Source organism: Panthera onca, chromosome C1, assembly GCF_046562875.1.
Source record: "Panthera onca isolate mPanOnc1 chromosome C1, mPanOnc1 haplotype 2, whole genome shotgun sequence".
NCBI classification, from domain to species: domain Eukaryota; kingdom Metazoa; phylum Chordata; class Mammalia; order Carnivora; family Felidae; genus Panthera; species Panthera onca.
In genome coordinates this window covers 56369359-56389678 of record NC_138346.1, presented here as the reverse complement: position 1 = coordinate 56389678, position 20320 = coordinate 56369359, and the positions used below count along the sequence as shown (strand labels likewise).

At 39.3% G+C, this 20320-nt stretch overlaps 1 protein-coding gene and 1 pseudogene across 1 annotated transcript in view; one reads left to right on the top strand and one right to left on the bottom strand.

Moving 5' to 3' along the window:
* Positions 1–20320, bottom strand: part of NFE2L2 (NFE2 like bZIP transcription factor 2) — a 103407-nt gene that overhangs the window by 65544 nt on the left and 17543 nt on the right. The window lies entirely within an intron of this gene.
* LOC132671019 (large ribosomal subunit protein eL30 pseudogene) lies at positions 13298–14450 on the top strand (annotated as a pseudogene).

Genomic DNA, 20320 nt, shown 5'->3' with positions numbered 1-20320 from the left:
CTATGGGCCGGATGTTGTGCTAAGCACTTCATATGGATTATTTTACTTAATTCTCACATTCCTTGATCCCTAGTACCCTCTCCTCATCAGTCTCTGCAAGGCCCTCGTTGTTTTTATCTATCTATCTAATAATAGAAAAATGAGATTTTTATTTGAACCTCATTTTATTTAAACCTCCTCCCATTCTCCTCCCTCTGCCTAGAAGCAACCATTCTAGTATACTTAATTTAACGTATATCTTGTTTTCATAAGATGTTGCAAATATGTGTTGTAACACAGGTTGTGTTGTTATGTTCTGTACAGTTTTTCATCCACTTTCCAAGGGTAGCAAGGCCTGTGTCACCATTATGCAAGACTGCGGCTGTTACAGGCTGTCCCACGATGCTTGAACTACTGTACTAGAAAAGTTAACTCACACAGTGCTCTCTCTCTCTCTGTTGATGTGCAAGGACCCAGCAAGAGAGTCTGAGAATATGAAAATCATGTAGTCTTGGTTCCATTTCCAACTAACAGATTTGGGTTCATTTAGTTACAATAGATCTTGAAAGGTCAGCAAAACGAAAGGATAAACTAGAGATCAGTGGAAGTCCGCAGGTTGGCTGGAAGTATGGTCCGCTTTCCCTCCATCAGCTCTTCTAACCCCAGGTCACCTCAAATAACAACAAACTATGTATATATGACCCATTTGCCATAAAACATAGCTTTAAGACAAGTCTCCTAGCCTCCCGCTTCCAACCAGAGTAGCATCCCAAGCTTCTGCAGAGGACCAGGTCCAGGTACACTGGTAATTTGCTAAAGCACCTAATTCACATATCCAAGTCAATTCCTGGTGGTTAAAAAAGTGATGCTCTTTTTATTTTCATTTTTTGTTTTTTTCTTTATTTTAAAGAAAGAGAGAGAAAGCATGAGTGGGGAGAGGAGCAGAGGGAGAGAGAGAGAGAGAGAGAGAGGGAGGGAGAGAGAGGATCTCAAGCAGGATCGATGCTCAGTGTGGAGCCCAATGTGGGGCTGAATCCCATGACCTTGGGATCATGACCTTAGCCAAAATCAAGAGTTGGACACTCAACTGACTAAGCCATGCAGGCACCCCTAAAAAATGATATTCTAAAGCTAGAGGTAGAATTAAAACTGTATAAACCAATATAGTCATACCAAACTAAAGACCCATTTGAGGCCAAAAGCCCCTCCATCATCCCCTAGTGTTTAAAAATTCTACCTGTACCTCTGCCCCACACTAGGCCCCATTCTCCCCCTCACCCCTACCTCACATTATTCTTCTTTCCCAGGTTGAACTGTGTCCCCTCAAAAAGATATGTTGAAGTCCTAATCCCTAGTACCTCAGAAGGTGACCTTATTCATAAAATAGGACAATTGCAGATGTAATCAGTTAAGATGAGGTCATACTAGAGTACGGTGGGACCTTAATCCAACATGACTAGTGTCTTTACACAAAGGCCATGTGTAGACAGAGAGACGTACATGAAGGTGGAGGCAGAGATTGGAGTGATGCATCTACAAGCCAAAGAACACCAAGGAATGCAAGCCATCACCAGAAGCTGGGAGAAATGCATGAACAGATTCCTCCTCACAGTCCTCAGAAGGAACTAACCCTTCCAACACCTTGATTTGGGACTTCAGCCTCCAGACCTGTTGGAGTATAAGCTTCCATTGTTTTAAGCCATCTATCCTATGGCAGTCCTATCAAACCAGTACAAGGCTGGACGATGCTTTCTGGGCTTCATAGGGAGACATTTTAACAAGGCTTTGACCAACATCTCTCATTCCATCACCCCTGCCCTCCCTGTATAGCCAATCCTGCCAATCCCAACTCTGATAGATCGCATCATCTAATTTCTCTGCTCTTGTTCACAGGCTAATAAGGTGATAGTGAAATTTGATGACTCGGTTATGTTGCAAATTCATTGTCTCCAACAATAACTTGCCCCTCTCTGAGCCTGAGCAATCTTTCATCACACTGAACTAAGCACCATAGAGATTCTCCACTGGACAAGGGAGGAGTGGTGGTTAGAGCTCATAGTTTGAAATCAAAACTTTGCCTCATTGCTTTACTTCATTTCAAATTTATTTTAGGGGTGCCTGGGTGGCTCAGTTGAGCATCTGACTCTTGATTTTGGCTTGGGTCATGGGTCATGGGATTGAGCCCCGCACTAGGCTCGGTGCTGAGCGTGGAGTCTGCTTAAGATTCTCTCTCTCTCTCTCTCTCTCTCTCTCTTTCTCTCCCCCTCTGCCCCTCTCCCCTGCTTGCACATGCTCTTTATATCTAAAATAAAAATAAACAAATAAACAATAAATAATAAACAAACAAACAAATAAACAAATAAAATGTATTTTAAATTTCTTGGAGCACCTGGCTGGCTCAGGAGGTAAACAATGCAACTCTTGATCTTGGGGTCTTGAGTTCAAGCTCCACGCTGGACATAGAGCTTACTTTAAAAAAATAAATAACACAGGGCGCCTGGGTGGCTCAGTCGATTGAGCATCCGACTTTAGCTGAGGTCATGATCTCACGGTCCGTGAGTTCGAGCCCCGCGTCGGACTCTGTGTTGACAGCTCAGAGCCTGGAGCCTGCTTCAGATTCTGTGTCTCCCTCTCTCTCTGACCCTCCCCCATTCATGCTCTGTCTCTCTCTGTCTCAAAAATAAATAAATATTAATAAATAAATAAATAACATGATTAAAAACTGTATTTTAAATTTCTAAAAACATTACAGGAGGTAGGTGATTTTTTATGTTTTGCAAAGGATTGTAAAGGTCTGTAGCATTTCCCTTTGTGCAGTGTCACCTGTTTGAGGTTAATAAGTAGGAAAACCTGGGGTGCCTGGGTGGCTCAGTCAGTTGAATGTCTGACTTTGGCTCAGGTCATGATCTTGCGGGTTCGTGAGTTTGAGCCCCACATCGGGCTCACTGCTGTCATCCTGTCAGCTCAGAGCCTGCTTCAGATCCTCTGTCTCCCTATCTTTGCCCCTCCCCCCCGCCCCCCCGCTTGTATTCTCCCCACAAATAAAAACAAAACAAATAAGTAGGAAAACTTGGATTTGAATCCAGGTCTGCCTGATTCTACCCTACTCTACAACCCAGCTGCTTTTCTCTCTACTCCAATAAAATTGTTCACTGAAAGATCACCAGTAGCCATTTGGTTGCCAAATCTAAATATCTTTTTTCTCATTCTTTGTTCTTAGCTTCTCTGTAGCATTTGAAACTGGTGACTTCCTCCTCTCTCTTGAAATGATCTGTTCTGCATCTGCTTCTCTTCTAGAACTTTCATCTCTCAACAACTGTCTCTCCTCCGGCTCTACTTCCTTCTCTCTTTCCCCAACAGGAGTGTACCCCAAGCACTCACCTAGGTCACCTTTTGCCCCTGGGTCTACCCCCTCTTGGTAATTTGATCCAATCTCCTGTTTTGCCATCTACTGGCATAACCTTGCAAGGCATCTGAAAATCTTTCCAGACCTGGCCTTTTCTCTCAAGGTCCACATTTCTAGCAGCTTCCTGGACACACTGCCTGTCTCTCTACTTTAAACTCGATACGACAACAAACGAACTCACTAAGCTTCTCCCTCCAGACCTGCTAGGTCCTTACTTTTACTTTCCCAAGCCAAACACTTCTCTCTGACTTGTCTTCCACATGCAATACATGTCAAATTTAGCAAATTCTAACTGCTCCAATATCTCCTATCTCTTTTCTCTCTCAGTTCCCAACCACCTTTGGCTTCCTTACTATCAGTAAGGATTAGCACTTTATGGATTGTACATTAGCACTCAGCAGATGTCAACTATTGCCACACACCCATCTCTCTTCCTTCCAAGGCACGTCAAGCATGGTTGCCAACTCAGTTGTGAATGCACGGTTGTGAGCATGCCACTTTTCTGCTCAAAAAAGCTTCAGTGGCTTCCTATGGCCCAAAGTATAAAGTCCAGCCTCCCCTGCCTGACATATGCACTGCACATGACTCCAACCTATCATCACAGCTAACTTTTTCACCATTCACTTTTCTTTCATGTGCCCTCCCACCAGCTAAACTGAACTACTATTTCTGTTATGAACACTTCCCTTTCTCACCTCCTTTCCCTACCATCTTTGTCTATAGTCCGTCTTCTGGGACCCTCCTTTCTCCCAACTCTTCATTGGCAAATACTACTTATTTTTCGACGCTCAGTTACAATGCCACTTTCATAAAGCCATCAATGAATGCTTTGCTCTGCTTTGGCCCCTGAAAACTTATTGCTCCAGCCTCTGAGGTTTTGTAGCTCTTTATTTAGACCTCTGACACTTAATGTTTCCTTTTGTATTGAAGTTACTTGTATTAACAACAGGCATCCCTTGTTAAAATCTTAATGCATTATTTCATTTAATCCTCCTAATGGCTCTATGAGGTAACTACATTATCTCCGCTTTGCAGGTTGGGAAAACGGAGGGATGGATGGACTAAATGATTTACTCAACAATGCATAAGTGGGGAAGCCAGGGTTCAAATGAATAGAGCCCCAGAGCCTACTTCTCACCGCTGCTATACAAGACACTATTGTGGTTTGCTGGACAAGGAGCTCTTGGATGGCAAAAATCCTTGTGTGCCCTATCTTTGCATCTCCCAATGTAGCTAATGACATTCACCGCACTTTAAAGAAGTTTAGCGAAAAGAGGAACAGACTTGGTCAAATGTTCCCTTTCTCTCATCTATAGGGGGGTAAATTAGTGACTATGATAATGGTGTTTCATACAAAGACTGCAGTTCCAAATACTGCATTTCCCTGCTGAGCCCTCCTCCTTGTTTCTTTTTGCTCCTTTTCTGTGTTCAGACTGTGGACAAGGCAATGTTTTGGGGAGAGCGTAAGGGACCTGTTTCTACTCTGAGACAACCTTACACGAGTTCTCTGGGGACTAGACTCCCTGAGCAGTTCTCAGGCAGCAGCCCTCTCTAGCTGGCATATGGCTACAGTTTGCAACCTCAGGCAATTCCAGAGAATGAACCTTTTGAAATGAAATAAACAGAGAGGAATGGGACCTTTTATTATCTCCAGATGGGACTGTGCTGCCTTGGAAGCTGTAGAAATAATTCTGTAATGCCTGGATCATACTTCTCTTATCTCCCAAAAGGAAAGAAAAGTTCCTTTCACTGAGAAGTGGTAAATTGTGTTAATTAAAAAGCCAAGATGGATTAAATGCTGCAGATTGAATCCCCATACCCCCCCATCCAGATTTTTCTGGTTTGCTTTATAGTTACCTTTGCATTACTCTCCCTCGTTTTAAATAAGATATTAGGTTGAGTTGGAACACACACACACACACAATTGTAAAACTGTTGTTTATGAGTCATTACCCAAGACTTAGATGTTATTTTTAAAATGAGGATGAAATCTGGCAGTGAAATATCAGAAAAGGAAATATGAAAAGTGTATCTATAGTGGTTTTTGTTTTTGTTTTTACTGTTGGTGGTGGCCAGCTGGGCAGCCTACTCATAGAAGGTGCCAATAAACATTTACTGAATGAATTCCATACTTAAGAATTTTGGGCTATAACGAGATAAAATGTAACTTTAAAATTGATGGTGCCACCTATTGGTGAAGATATAAAATGTAAAATGATCACTTACATAAGAAATTAATGTTTCCCAGTCTTTTGTTACTTATTCCCACAGAGATTCTAAGAGATATCGAGGAGCTGGAAGGAATAGTTTGCTTGATCTGTGCAGACAAGAGGCACTAACGTTTTCAATTAGTTTGCTCTCTGCTGGCACCTACTAAAAGCTCAATATTTTGGAAGGTGCCAGAGAAGTAAAGACATGGCCCTTGACTTCAAGGAGCATCTTATCTAGCTGGAAAGAGAAGACCTACCTCCTGAAAACAATCAACAAATACAAAAAAACAATAAATACCCTGACATTAAAATGCACGATGTTCATTCCATGCCTATGGTTATATCTTGTATATTATAGAAGTATGGTAGTCAGACTTTTTGGACAGTCCAGGAAGAAATCTGTTTTGCTTACCACTTACTCCAGGCCTAGCATACCACTCCCTGGCACTTAATAGACAACGATAAACACTATAAATACACATCACTTATAGAATATTTTAAATGCAGACTGGCAAACAGATCAGAAAATACATGTGAACACAGGAAGTCCTATGGAGGAAGTGGGGTTTGAGTTGTGTTCTGGAAAAGTCCTCAAGGGATTTATAACCTAATACAGATGAAGCCATCTGTGCAGGCAGCCCTCTTGTAGTCATGGATTTGTGTTTGCACTTGAGATTTCTGTAGTTTGCTGTGCCAACCCACATTTTTTCCTGAGTCAGTGACTAGGTTTTTACTCAATATTGGTGAAGTCCAAAAGCAAAGGAGAAGAGGGCAGATGGTGGGTAGTTGCAAGACTGTAAACACACATTTTACTCCTGAAATCTTATGGGCAGGAGTAGTTCCTGGAATACACAGGTAGCCTAGTTAGGTTCCTCCAACTATGTGTTCCAAAGTATTTCTATAATATTCGACAATATGTATCAAGCGTCTTAAGATGATGAATCTTTTGATCTAGTACTTTTTCTTCTAAGAAAGCATGCTAAGGAAATAACCAGAAATGTGAACAAATACTTTCTGGAACTAAGGAAAAATCTGTCCTCAAAATGGAAACAGTTAAGTAAGTTTTTTTTTTGTTTTGTTTGTTTTTTTTTTTTTAGTTAGGTTAAGTTTGCTACAGATATAAGACAACTCTCACATGATCTTAAAAAATATGGCACAAAATTTGTATATGTTATCCCTGACTAGAAGGAATATAGGTTGTTTTGGTTTTACTGTATTGTAAGAAAATCTTTGAAATTTAGTGAGTGAAATTTAGTTCATCCATTCTGGTTATTTCTGCTTTCATTGTTCTTGGCTAGATTATTTTACAACTTTGTAGAGAAAGAAATTAACATGTAGAAAATAGATAGTAATGCAAATATATCCTGTTGTAGCTGTGTAAATGATTCTTATTAATGTAATGCAAATGAATTTTGTCTGGTAGATAATATAAATCTCCATAAATCAAATCCATTTGAACTTGTTATAACATCTTATTGGTTGTAACACATTAATTAATGTGTTAAATAAAATCTTTGATGTGGGCTCATTTTATATTGATATGAGTCATGATTTTACCTTTCTTGAAAGCTATATTTAACATTATATATTTTCTATATTCTAGATTTTATACAGTAAACGTGTGTTGCTAATTTTTAAATAAACTTTTAACACATGCTATACTTACATTTAAGTATAACATGTATGCATACTAAATTAAAACATGCATGTTTAATTTACATATGTATTCGTGCATACATAGATTTATAGCTCAGTGAATCACAAAATCTATACAACTATGTAACCAATCCTTAGATCAAGCAACAGAACATCATTACCATGAACAACGTTACCACCTCAGAAGTTTACCTTGTGTCTCCTGCCTAGTCACTATCACCTCCCCACGAAATGGGTGAACAGTCCTGAATTCTAACATCAGAGATTCCTTTTGTCTCACCTTTTAACTTTATATAAATGCAATCATGTGGTGTGTACTCATCTGTGCCTGGCTTCCTTTACTCACTATCATGCTTGTAAGATTTGTCCACGTTGCTGTGTAAAGTTTTAGTTCCTTCATTTTCATTGCTATGTTGTATTCCATTCTGTGACTCAATTACGTGTTATCTGTTCTGCTGATGAGCATTCAGGCTGTTTCTGGTTTGGGCTATTGTGAATAATGTGCCTGTGAACATTTTTGCACATATTTTTTGGTGAAAATATGAATATGTTTCTGCTGACTAGTGCATGTATTAATTTAAAATCTGAAAAAATAAACCTAAACTACATAAAAAGTCATGTTCTCTTTTTTCCTCTACAGACTATTCCAACAATATGAAATTCTTTCAATTAACAAATTCTTTTAATATATAAATATATTCCAGAAGAATTAATCCTCATTCATGCCTTATTGTGAATTTCTATAATTCACAATAGTGAATTAGTGGAGCTAGTGGAGAAGTCTCCCCTGGTGCTGGAGGGTGGGTGGAAACTTGCGTGAGGAAAAAGGAGTGGGAGATTTGGGTGTGACAGAAGGCAGTGAGTGTTGGAACTTGATGAGTGCGGCCAGGGAGAAGGAGGCAGGAGAGGGGAGATGTACTGACTTTTCCTCAAGGAAAAGATGTACTTGACTTTTCACTCAAGGTCTTGGCTGTTTCCCTTTGAAAAGAATCACTACAATTATTAATGTGATTTATCTGTTTCAAATAGTTTAGTTGGCAAAGTGCTTTCATATCCATGACCTTGTTTGATCTTGCTCTCACAAGAAGGCTAGTATTTTCACAACTGTTCTTGCTTTAGATGCTTAAAGCTTAAAATTGGATATCACAGCTGGAGGGGTAGGTTAGGATTCCATGTCCTTTCATGGAGGCCAGGCTCCATAAGCTGAGCATATCTAGTTCATCCTCTCCAGATCAATTTGGTATCTCCCTAGTCAGTCCCCATCTCAGAAGTAGGGGAAGAAGGAGGAATTAAAGATCAGGAGGCGTAGAAACTATGCCTCCGGCATCTCTTTTATTACCAAGTATTGTAGACGCTAAGGGACACGCCGGAGGTCTATCATATGTGATTAAGGGGAAAGAAGAGTGGTATAGACTCGCAGAGTTTACACTCTGGCCTCCTTCAAGTGGGCACTGACTGGATGAAGCCAGTGGGGTAGGGAGAAGTGGCTGATGGGGGAGCATGGAGATCCAGGATAGGCTCATCCCAGTAGGCTTGGTAGGGATGGGACACGGGACTAGTGGTGAGAATGGCAGTGGAGCTGCTGAGCACGGTCTGAGCTGGAAAGAAATTTTAGCATATCTTAAGTTTTAGGTGAAATGGTGCAATAGATGGTATGTCCTAGACAGGATGTATTGAGTATGGGGGTGTGGGTGGGTACTAGGTAAGTGGTTTAGCAGCAAGTCTGAGATCTTGAAGGTGACGAACAAAGAGGCCCAGATTGGGGTGTGGTCAGGAATCTCAGTAAATCTGAGGAGAGAGACTTTTGTCTCAAGAAGGATTTTCAGAACTTTTATTTGGACTTGTAGCTGTTTGAGATTCCTAGAATATGGTTCAGTTGAGCTTACTGTAAAGCACTCCCCATAGTCCTAACATCAGATGACAGGGGAGGTGGCTGTGGTGCAGGCCTCCTGTGGACCGTCAGGCAGAATGGGATTCACCGGCACACCCCTGACAGCTACTCCCCTGTGTCTTTTGCTTCACCCCTGACAGCTACTCCCCTGTGTCTTTTGCTTCAATGCCCTGAGAAAGAATTAAGGCTGATCCATACCAACACTGTCAATGGGTTCACTCTACCTGGTAAGCAAATCGTTGTTGACAGTTTCTAGGTGTACGTTTTCTTAGAGATGGATTCTATGCAAGAAAAATGAGATTGTTGTTGCCAAGGTATTAATTTAACAAGCAAACAAGTTGTAAAATGCTAAAGAGGAACATGAAAATGTTTCCAGGCTTGCTTCCCACTGGGCTCATCAGGAACTGCTTGTCTGCTACCTCCCACACTACAAAAGCCCAATAACTTTGCTATAGAGTGTTCTATCCTTTTTCTAAAATATGTATTTTAAAGCTTATGGTACCTTGGGACTCCAGCACTATATACCCATAAGGAGCCTCTCAATATGCAAAATAAGTAAAGAGTATGCTTTCCATTTTAAATCTATAAAAATAAAGGGAGTCCGGGAGATTAAAGCAAAGTGTTTTGCATCACAGAATAAGGATTAAAACTGGATCCTTGATTTGCGATTAGGTACCTATCCAAGTACCTATCCTCCACAGAGAACATGCAGTCTTGGAGTCTTGCTTTCTACAGACCCGAACCATTAACCCTGAAGCCTGGCCAGGCTATCAGTTTGGACAGATTTCATCAGGGCTTGGCCCCCCGAAAGAGCAGACAGTGCTCAGCTGCTTCTTCCTCTCTAACTTCTAAAGTATCCAAAGGATTTGGCAATCCCATAGGCCTCTGAGATAAGTGCTTGATTGCCCTTCCAGGATTTCAAAGTTGTTCTTTGGGGACAGCCCAACCCTGATTGCTCAATGTTGTAGGCAGAAGCAACAGATTAATCATCGGTATGTGAGTTCCTCTTCTATGCTATCTGAAGTTTCTTGGATGACTTTTTAACTTATAAAATAAAGTAGTAGCCTCTTGAATGTTTCTGCTAAAAATGCCGTTCTCTATGTTTTTTTTCAAATTCCCCCCCAAAAACAATTTTCCTACTGATGAATATAAATTTGAGTTTCTTAGAATTTCATGAAGCACTTTATATAAGGAAAAAGAAATTGAGGGACTAGTTACATATACCATTGATGCAGATTGCAGTTGAGTGAGTTTTGTAAGGCATAAAATTAGTATGTTATAGCATCTTATTACTAAAAAAGGGCTCCATTTGGGGCAGCAGGAGGAAAGGAGATAGCTCTTCAAGTTGGGTCATGAAACCTGTTGCCTTTGGGAAAGAGGAGCCACTGGATGCCCACCAGCCAGGTGAGGGTGGGATGAGAGCGCTAGGTACTGTTACAATTTTTTTCAAATACAGTTTCCTTATTAAAAAGGAAGACTTTCTCATATTTCAAATAGAAAATATTACAAAAGAGGGGGAGAAAACAAAATACACCTTACTACCACCACTGATTACTAATTTCTGCAGTAGCTTTCCATAGTTTTGGGAATTGACTTCTAAATTCAGGGAGGAATGATAATTATCCTTGAAAAATACCCTAAGTCGTTCAGTGATGGAACAGAATGTTGCTTCCTCAGCTGAGCAGCTAATGAAGTAGTTGTGTTTATAAGCCATGTTATTTAAATGCAAACAAACAAATATAAAAGGTTCTGTTAACACTAGAATCACACTCAGCATGACTAGATCCTCAATGCATGAAAAGCACATGAGACCAGAAATGGATCAAATTCATATTACTTCCTTCATATTTACTTTGGGTTAAGTTTGAGCTAACTGAAAGGAAGGTAAGGCAGAAATCACCGTACCACTTAAAAGGTTCTCACTTACTCTCCCCTCCTCTTTTCCTTCTCTCCTTTCCCCCTTTCCTTTATTCTTTCTCTTTTACCACCAACTCTACTAAGTTTAGGTGAATCCTAGCTGAGGTAAATGCTAAATGTGATGCTACTGTATTAATACATTTGCATCTATCCTTCAGTAATTTTGAGTTATAAAAATACACACATATTAATGAAAACATTCAAATAGTACAGAAAGTATGAAATGAAAAGTAAGAATCTTTTTCAATCTTCTCGTCTCATTGCTTGGATTCTTTCCACTTTGAGAGAAGGAGTAAGCCCATTGGAAATGAAGCTGGGGGCAGGGGGTACTTTTTGCACTCTTATAAACTGTGTTCTTTGTGAATGTGTGTTTTAAAATTATTTTAATGGGGTGCGCGCGCTCTCTCTCTCAAAATACATAAATAAACTTAAAAAAAAAAGTGCACCTGGGTGGCTCAGTTGGTTAAGCATCCAACTTCAACTCAGGTCATGATCTTGCCGTTTGTAAATTTGAGCCCCTCAAGGAGAGAGGGATTCTCTCTCCCCCTCTCCTTCTGCCCCTCCCCTACTTGTACACGTGCTCTTTCTCTCTCAAAATAAATAAATAAGCTTAAAATAAAATAAAATAATTTTAGTGGGATTTGGAGAGCAAAAGGGGATTAAATGCATATTCTCAGTCTACTATCTTGAACCAGAAGCCCTTTAAGAGCTTTTAAAACCATACTTATATTCACACATTATTTATTTTATAAAATTGGAACCATTGAGTACATATTGGTTGTCACTTGTGTTTGTCTTTAAAAAATTTTAGAAATCTTTATCACATTAATAAATACTTATCTATAACATTACATTAAATACAAATAGTACACATCATCTGGATGTATTTAACTAAACTCTTATTATTGGATATGTAGTTGCTTTTACTATTCCTGTATGATGCATATTGCTTCGATGTGTTCCAGGTAGTTTCACTATAAACATCTTTGCTGGAGACATCTTTGCATTACCACAAACATTTTCACTGCATAACTAATTGACTATAAGGCAATTCTGTCATAAAATATAAAATAATGAAAAAGAAAAAAGGGATATTGAAAAGGACATAATGAAACATGAAAAAACTAATAAAATTATGTATTAATTTCTTCCTTCTTTAAGAGAGGTATCGGTTTTCCAAATACTAAGATGTATATTTGTAACTAAGCTTTGTATTGGGTTGTGAAAGCCTTCTACATGGATGTTCATTCTTCACCTATTGTCACACGTCCCCTGATGGATGTTCCAAAGTTCCATGGGAAATGTGGAAGAAATGCTAACTCTGGGATGCATTTGTAACTGAACTTTGTTATCATTGTAACTGATATGTAATCATTTCCTAGTAGTGTAGTGTGCAGTCTGGCTTTATACTCTCTTATTTCACACTTCTAGTAAGTTTTGTTACCATATTTTCTAATAAGGCGATATATGTATTTATCATCTACTATCTTAAGACCATTATGTCTACTCATCACTCTTCAGACCATTATGAGAGCTAGCCAAGATTTATATAATATAAAAATGGAAACTTTGCCAATGGAGAAATGAAACCAAACTGTCAACCAGTTATTTTATTTTTCATGGCAAAATTGCCTTATAGCCAATTATTACAGGGCAAAAATGTTGGTGGCAAAGATGTCTTTGGCAAAGATGCTTATGGCAAAAAATACTGGACATAATTGAGATGATCTGCCTGGTAGTTCAATCTTTGCATATATGCTTAATTATTTCTTTTTCTTTTCTTTCTTTCTTTCTTTCTTTCTTTCTTTCTTTCTTTCTTTCTTTCTTCTGAAAGAGAGAGAGAGGGCACGTGTGCGTGTGTGGGTGGGGAAGGAGCAAAGACAGAAGGAGAGAGAATCTTAAGCAGGCTCTAGGCCCAGTGCTGAGCCCAATGCAGGGCTCAAACTCACCAATGGTGAGATCATGACCTGAGCCGAAATCAAGAATCTGACATTTAACCGACTGAGCCCCCCAGCACCCCAATTTCTAAAGATAGAGTTCTGAAATTTAAATTGCTCCCCAAGAGATATGTGCATTTCTAAAGCCTTTGACTGTGCTAGGTATTTACTGTTTTTACATCTTAACTGTGTACTCTAAGAAGTTAATTTAGCTTATTTTCTAGGGTGGGACACTACTTCAAACTTTTTTCATGTCAAGATCTGCCTCATCTTCCAAAATGGGGAGTTCCCAACACTAGCCTTGTAGGAGTGGAAGCATGATCTACCTCCTTCCAAAAACTGGAGGGAGTGATTTATCAGCTTTCTTTTCTCCACCTTTATATCCCCTCCTTTTTTTTTTTTTTTTTTTAAGAGGTAGAATTCAGCCTAAGGGTTCCATTGGATTGGAATTGGAAAGATGTATCTGTTCTAGGTCACTCTTGGTTCCAGATTGGAACTTATCTCATCTCTTAAAACAGCATTCTTAAGGTAAACTCTTATCTAACGGCTAATTTAAGATATCTTAACCAATTTAACAAAGCAAAATGAAATCTCCACAAGTCTATGCAACTATTAGCAATAAAAATGGCTATTTCAGAAAATAATAATGACCCTTTCTCACTCCCAGCCATCTTGGCTGCTGCTCTCGGTTGGGGCCATCCCACACCTAAAGCAGGAAGATGGTGGCCACCAAGAAGACAAAAAGTCAGTGGAGGTGATTAACTCTAGGCTTCAATTCATTATGGAAAGTGGAAAGTATGTGCTGGGGTACAAGCAGACTCTGAATAGTCAGACATGGCAAAGCGAAACTGGTCATCCTCACTAACAACTGCCCGGCCTTGAGGAAATCTGAAATAGAATATTATGCCATGTTGGCCACAAATACAGTAGGAATAATGTTGAATTGGGCACAACATGTGGGAAATACTACAGAGTATGCACACTGGCTATCATTGATCCAGGTGATTGTATTATCATTAGAAGCATGCCAGAACAGTCTGGTGGAAAGTAAATCCTGTAAAATTTTTCTTTAATAAAACCAGCCAGAGCTTGTTTTTTTCAAAAAAAAAAAAAAAAAAAAGTGAACTGAACTTGCAATGGACAGTTATTTTGGTGGTAAGATTAATGTGAATTCTGATAGCTGAGTAGATTGCCCATCTAATTTGTGTTCATTTCCCTTTGAACACAGGACAGCTTTCACAGAAAGTCTTGCGACACAAAGAAAATCCAGCACAGGGGACAGCACACACACATACCCCACCACTCATACTCCTCTTTCTGTTTTTCTTGCTATTGCTACTATCATCCCACCATCATCAAAGTCTAGCAATGCTTTTAAAATAGGTAATGGGGTCATTATGGCTGATCAGTGCATTTTCTAGGTTAAAAAGCAAAGGAAATATAAAAATGAATTTTCAAAATCTGTAGTGGTTTATACTGTTTTAAATTTCATAGAGGAGTTTCACATAACTCTTTTGATCTTATAATATTCCTGTTAAATAGGTATCAAGACCCCCTTTCACAGATAACAAAACTGAGGTGGATGGAGACTTCAAAATTCCTCAGGACAAAGTTTAAGGTTATCCTCCATTTCAGTACTCTCCCCTTCCTGCAGATTCTATGCTCAGGGATCTCATCTTACTGAAATTGTTCTTCATCTGAGGAGGAAGCAATAAGATGAACTGATCACTCTCTGGGATCAGGAATTTTATGTTTCTTCTTATAAAGCCCTGACATTCTGCTTTCCATCAGGATCATGGACTATTTGAGCAGGCTCCTGAACCAGACCTACATGACGGAGAGAAGCAAATGGTTCTGAGTTTCCTTTCCCTAGGACTAAACTCATGGTCACAGAAATACAGAATAAAATGTTCCAGTAAAACTAGTTTCCACCGTAGGTCACCTTACATTCAGCTAACTGGGGATTACTTTTGAGATAAATAAGTGTAATTAGAACTCTGTAAAACACTTCTGTAAAGTCTTATAAATGATTCCTACCAGAGAGCTCTGTTTTCCCTCAAGTAGCTAGAAGCACTAATTTGCTTAAGTTGAGAATTGGTGTCCAGAATGAAACATCTATTTCTGTCTGAGAATAGAGAAATATCAGAAGTTTCCTTTTAAAGTGGCCAGGTTTAGGGGCGCCTGGGTGGCTCAGTAGATTAAGTGTCCAACTTGAGCTCAGGTTGTGATGTTACGGTTCACGAGTTTGAGCTCTGCACTGGGCTCTGTGCTGACAGCTCAGAGCCTGGAGCCTGCTTCAGATTCTGTCTCCCTCTCTCTCTAACCCTCGCCTGCTCACACTCTGTCTCTCTGTCTCTCAAAAATAAACAAACATTAAAAAAAACAATTTAAAAAAATAAAGTGGCCAGGTTTACAACTTAAGGTATCTGAGAAATGCGAAGAATTTAACATGGTTTATAATCAAGAAGTGTAACCAGATTGGATTCCAAATTTGTTTTGGGGGAATATGTTCCTATTTTTCCATAAAGAGCTTATATTTAGTGGTTAGGTTCCAGAGTCATCCCTAAAACCTATCAAAACTACATTGACTCTAAAATGGCACTTGGAATTTCTTAAAGATTTCATCCTCATTCTAATCCCTATGGAAACCTTGAGCATATTAGAGAGATGGGAAATTGAGACTTGAGACCCACTGGACCCTGAGGAGGACTGTGGGTGGAGGTGGGCCCTTTGGGGTTTAGTAGCTCTCAAATGAGCATAAGAGAGTTATGCTACATCTGGGACATGACCCAGAAGAAAGAACCATCAAAAACAACAATAGCTGTTTGTATGTTTGAGTCCCAAGTGTCAAATTAACAGTTAACGATTGAAGAGCTAAGGTTTCTTTCTAATTAAATTAAATTACATTTGTATTTCCTATGAAAGGGACTCTTGTATTTCTTTTGCACATTAGTCATCAGAATTTATGTTGAACATATAGCTGCTGCCTAGAAATACTTGCTTCGTGAGTTGAATAAGGAGATTAACTAAGATGACTAGCGTGTCTTGCTATGCTGGGTCTTCGCAAAGATAAATTTGAAAGCAAGTGGAAATGATAGCAAGGGGTTTCTCTAAGATCTGAGAGGCAGAACAAGAGTGGGAAAATGAATTATTAATGAGAATTCACACAAAAGAGTAAAGGGAATCAATCCACAGAGAAAGCTTTACCCCTAACGAGATAGGAGAGCTTTGAGCATATTACCTAACCTCAAAGTCCTCATCTATAAAATGTGAATAAAAATAGGTACTATCATATTAGATTATTATGAGGATTAAATAGGACAATGCATATAGAGTAATTAGAGGAGTGCCTGGCAAATGGGAATTGGAAGAACCTAGAATGGCTGTCAGGTGCATCTATGCAGTTGGTTAAAACTCTAGGGGACCCAGAAACAACAGAAGCTTCTTAGACATAAAGGGGCCATGGGACACCTACAACATATATCAGTCTTGGACATATCATTGTGAACTAATTAAGCACCAGCTAAGATACCCATCCCATTCTAGGGGCCACGGCACTATGTAAGATCTTGAAACTGTGTAGTCTGGTTTGGAAATGACCGTTTCAGTGTGTTTTGAAATGACCAGTGTTAATTTTCCTAATGGTCCAGAGATATTAGGACATGAAATAGAAGTTGAGCTGAATAATAAAAGAGTCGTATTTCACAAGCCACTTCACCTGATATTATTAGGGAACAAAGGATATATACAAACGTCAAAGGGAAGAGCAGGGATTCAGGCACAAGGTAATTGAGAATTTTGCGTTAGACATATTTTATTGTTCTAGTGGCCACCCCATAATTTCCAGAGAAGGACCCCACAGGGAGAAGTCTGACTGTACGAAAGCTAGGGAACTGGTTTTAAAACCTCCTTTGTATAATACCGTATATCAGATTGAGACATCAATTGCTCTACATGAAAAAACAAACTTCAAGAGTGGTTGTGCCTATAAGCAGGGAGAGGTAATAGCATTAAGGAGCTTGTTTAACCCACTTGGGAGAACCCACTTTTCCTCAAGTCTTTTATTTATTTTTTCTCAGTATTTTTGAGATATAATTGACATACATCATTAAGGTGTACAGCGTGATGGTTAGACTTACACACATTGTGAAATGATCACACAATAAGTTTAGTTAGCATTCATCATCTCATATAGATGTAATAAAAAGCAAAAATATAAAAATAAAAATATTTTTTCCTTGTGATGAGTCCTCTTAAGATTTACTCTCTTTAAAACTTTTATATGCATCATACAGGGTGTTAACTATAGTCATCATGTTGTACATTACATTCCTAGTACTTATGATCTTATAACTGAAAGTTTCTACTTTTTGACCACCTTCCTCCAATTCCCCTCTCCTCCCTCTCTGCCTCTGGTAACCACAAGTCTGATCTCTTTTTCTTTTCTTTTTTTTTTTTTAATTTTTTAATGTTTATTTTTGAGAGAGAGAGAGACAGAGAGCAAGGGAGGGTCAGAGAGAGAGGGAGACACAGAACCCAAAGCAGGCTCCAGGCTCTGAACTGTCAACACAGAGCCCGATGCGGGGCTGGAACCCACTAACTGCAAGACCATGACCTGAGCCAAAGTCGGACACTTAACCAACTGAGCCACCCAGGTGCCCCCTCTGATCTCTTTTTCTATGAGGTCTTTTTTTTTTTTTTTAATGTTTATTTATTTATTTTGAGAGAGAAGGAGGGAGGGAAAACACAAGTGGGGGAGGAGCAGAGAGAGAGGGAGAGAGGGAGAGAGAGAATCCCAAGCAGGCTCTGTGCTGTCTGTGCAAAGCCCAATATGGGGCTTGATCCCATGAACCGAGAGATCATGACCTGAGCCAAAATCAAGACCTGGATGTTTAACCAACTGAGCCACCCGGGCACCCCCTGGCCTTTTTTTTAAAGATTGTACATGTGAGATCATACAGTGTTTGTCTTTCTCTGACTTTTTTATAGATGTTTTTATTTATTTTTGAGAGACACAGAGACAGAGTGTGAGTGGGGGAGGGCAGGGAGAGAGGGAGACACAGAATCTGAAGCAGGCTCCAGGCTCTGAGCTGTCAGCACAGAGCCCGACATGGGGCTGGAACTCACGAACTATGATATCATGACTTGAGCTGAAGTCACACACTTAACTGACTGAGCCACCCAGGCTTCCTGTTTCTCCGACTTATTTCACTTAGCATAATGCCCTCTAGGTCCATCTGTATCTGTCACAAATGGTAGGATTTCTCAGTTTTTATGGCTGAATAATATTCCATTGTATATTTATACCACAACTTTTTTTTTATCTATTCATCTGTTCATGAACTCTTAAGTTGTTTCCATGTCCCCAAACCATTTAGAACAATGACCTGTACTTGACCACACTTTCTTAGAATGGCTAGTAAAACTACATTTCTTTACAAGTATACTGACATTCACATTTACCCACCAAGTCTAACTCTGGTCTTCTTTTCATTTATTTGAAAGCAGATCAAGTCTTGCTACAATTTCTGAAAAAGACCACAGTGCTCTGACCACAGTAATGACATTCCAAGAGGCGGGGTAAGAAAGGAGAGGCAAAGCAACTGCCTGAGGTGGATCGCTAACATTGGGGAAGGGTGGAATGTGGGAAATCACTATCATAAAAGATCACATTTGAAAAGAGGTTCAGGAAAATTCACAGTCTGGAGATACCTATTTTACAGTGTAAAAACTCACCAGCTCACTGTGTCAGACATGGTCTCTTGGCACTCATCATTCATTTTCACCACCTTCCATAGATAACCCATTCCCATTCTGCAATATTACAGGAGATGGAAGGCTTAAAACTACATTTCTTACTTTTCTTTCTTTTTTTTTTTTAAGTTTTATTTATTCATTTTGAGAGAGAGAGAGAGAGAGAGAGAGAGAGAGAGAGAGAGAGAGAGACAGCAGGGGGCGGGGCAGAGAGAGGAAGACAGAGGATTCCAAGCAGACCCTGAAACCAATGCGGGGCTTGATCTCATGAACCATGAGATCATGACCTGAGCTGAAATCAAGAGTCGGACACTTAGCTGACTGAGACACCCAGGCACCCCTTCCTTTTCATCATACACAAAAATCAATACCAGATGAATTGTAAATCTAAATGTGAACAGTAAAACAATAAAGTTTTCACAAAAACACATAGGAAAATACTAGAGTGATCTTGGAGTCAGCAAAGATTCTTAAATTGGATACATACAAAATAAATGATCCATAAAAGAAAACATCTGGTAAACTGAACTACATCAACATTATGAATGTCTTCATCAAAAGACACTACTGAAGGGATGGAAAAAACAAGCCATGGAGTGACAAAAGGAGTTCAACAAAGGACTCCTAGAATAAAGAACTACAAAGAAGAAGAAAAAGTCAGACAAGCCAATAAGAAATTGGGTGAAAAACAAGCATTTCATAGAAGAAGACACCCATATGGCCCATAAACATATGAAAAGGTGCTTCACTTGTTAGCCATCAAGAAAATAAAAACCAAAACCACAATACAATTTCAATACATTGCATTAGACTTTCAACAGAATAGCTAAAATGTAAAAGAAGAAAACACAAAGTTTTGGTGAGGATATGGCATATCTATCACTTTGGAAAATTGTTTGCCAGTGTCCAATCAAGCTAAACATACGCATCCCCCATAACCCAGAAATCCCACTCTTATATATCTACCTGAAGTGTATACATATATTCACCAGTGTTCATAACAACACTATTTGTAATAATCCGCAAATAGAAATGACCCAAATGTCCATGTGCAGTAAAATGTACAACCAATGTTATAGTTATCCAAAAGAATGCAATATAGCAATAAAAATGAAGATGCTATCACTATATACAATGTATGAATCACACAATTATAATGTTGAGTGAAAAAAGCCAGTCATAAAAGAGTGCATACTGCATCATCCCATTTTGTCTAAGGCTCGAAAACAGGCAAAATTGCTCTATGGTGTGAGAGACCAAGATTGCAGCTACCTTCTGGGAATATAATGCCCAGAAACGAGTATGAGGAAGGCTTTCTGGTGTGTAAGTGATTTCTGTTGTCCAATCTGGGTTATAGTTACATGGGTACATCTGCTTTATAAAAATTCATCAAGCTGTACCTGATTGTGATTTGTGCATTTTTCTGTAATTATGTTATACTTCAATAAAAATTGACTTTGAAGGAGTGCTTGGGTAGCTCAGGCAGTTAAGCGTCTGACTCTCGATCTCAGCTCAGGTCTTGATCTCTGGGTCGTGAGTTCAAGTCCCACGTTGGACTCCATGCTGGGTG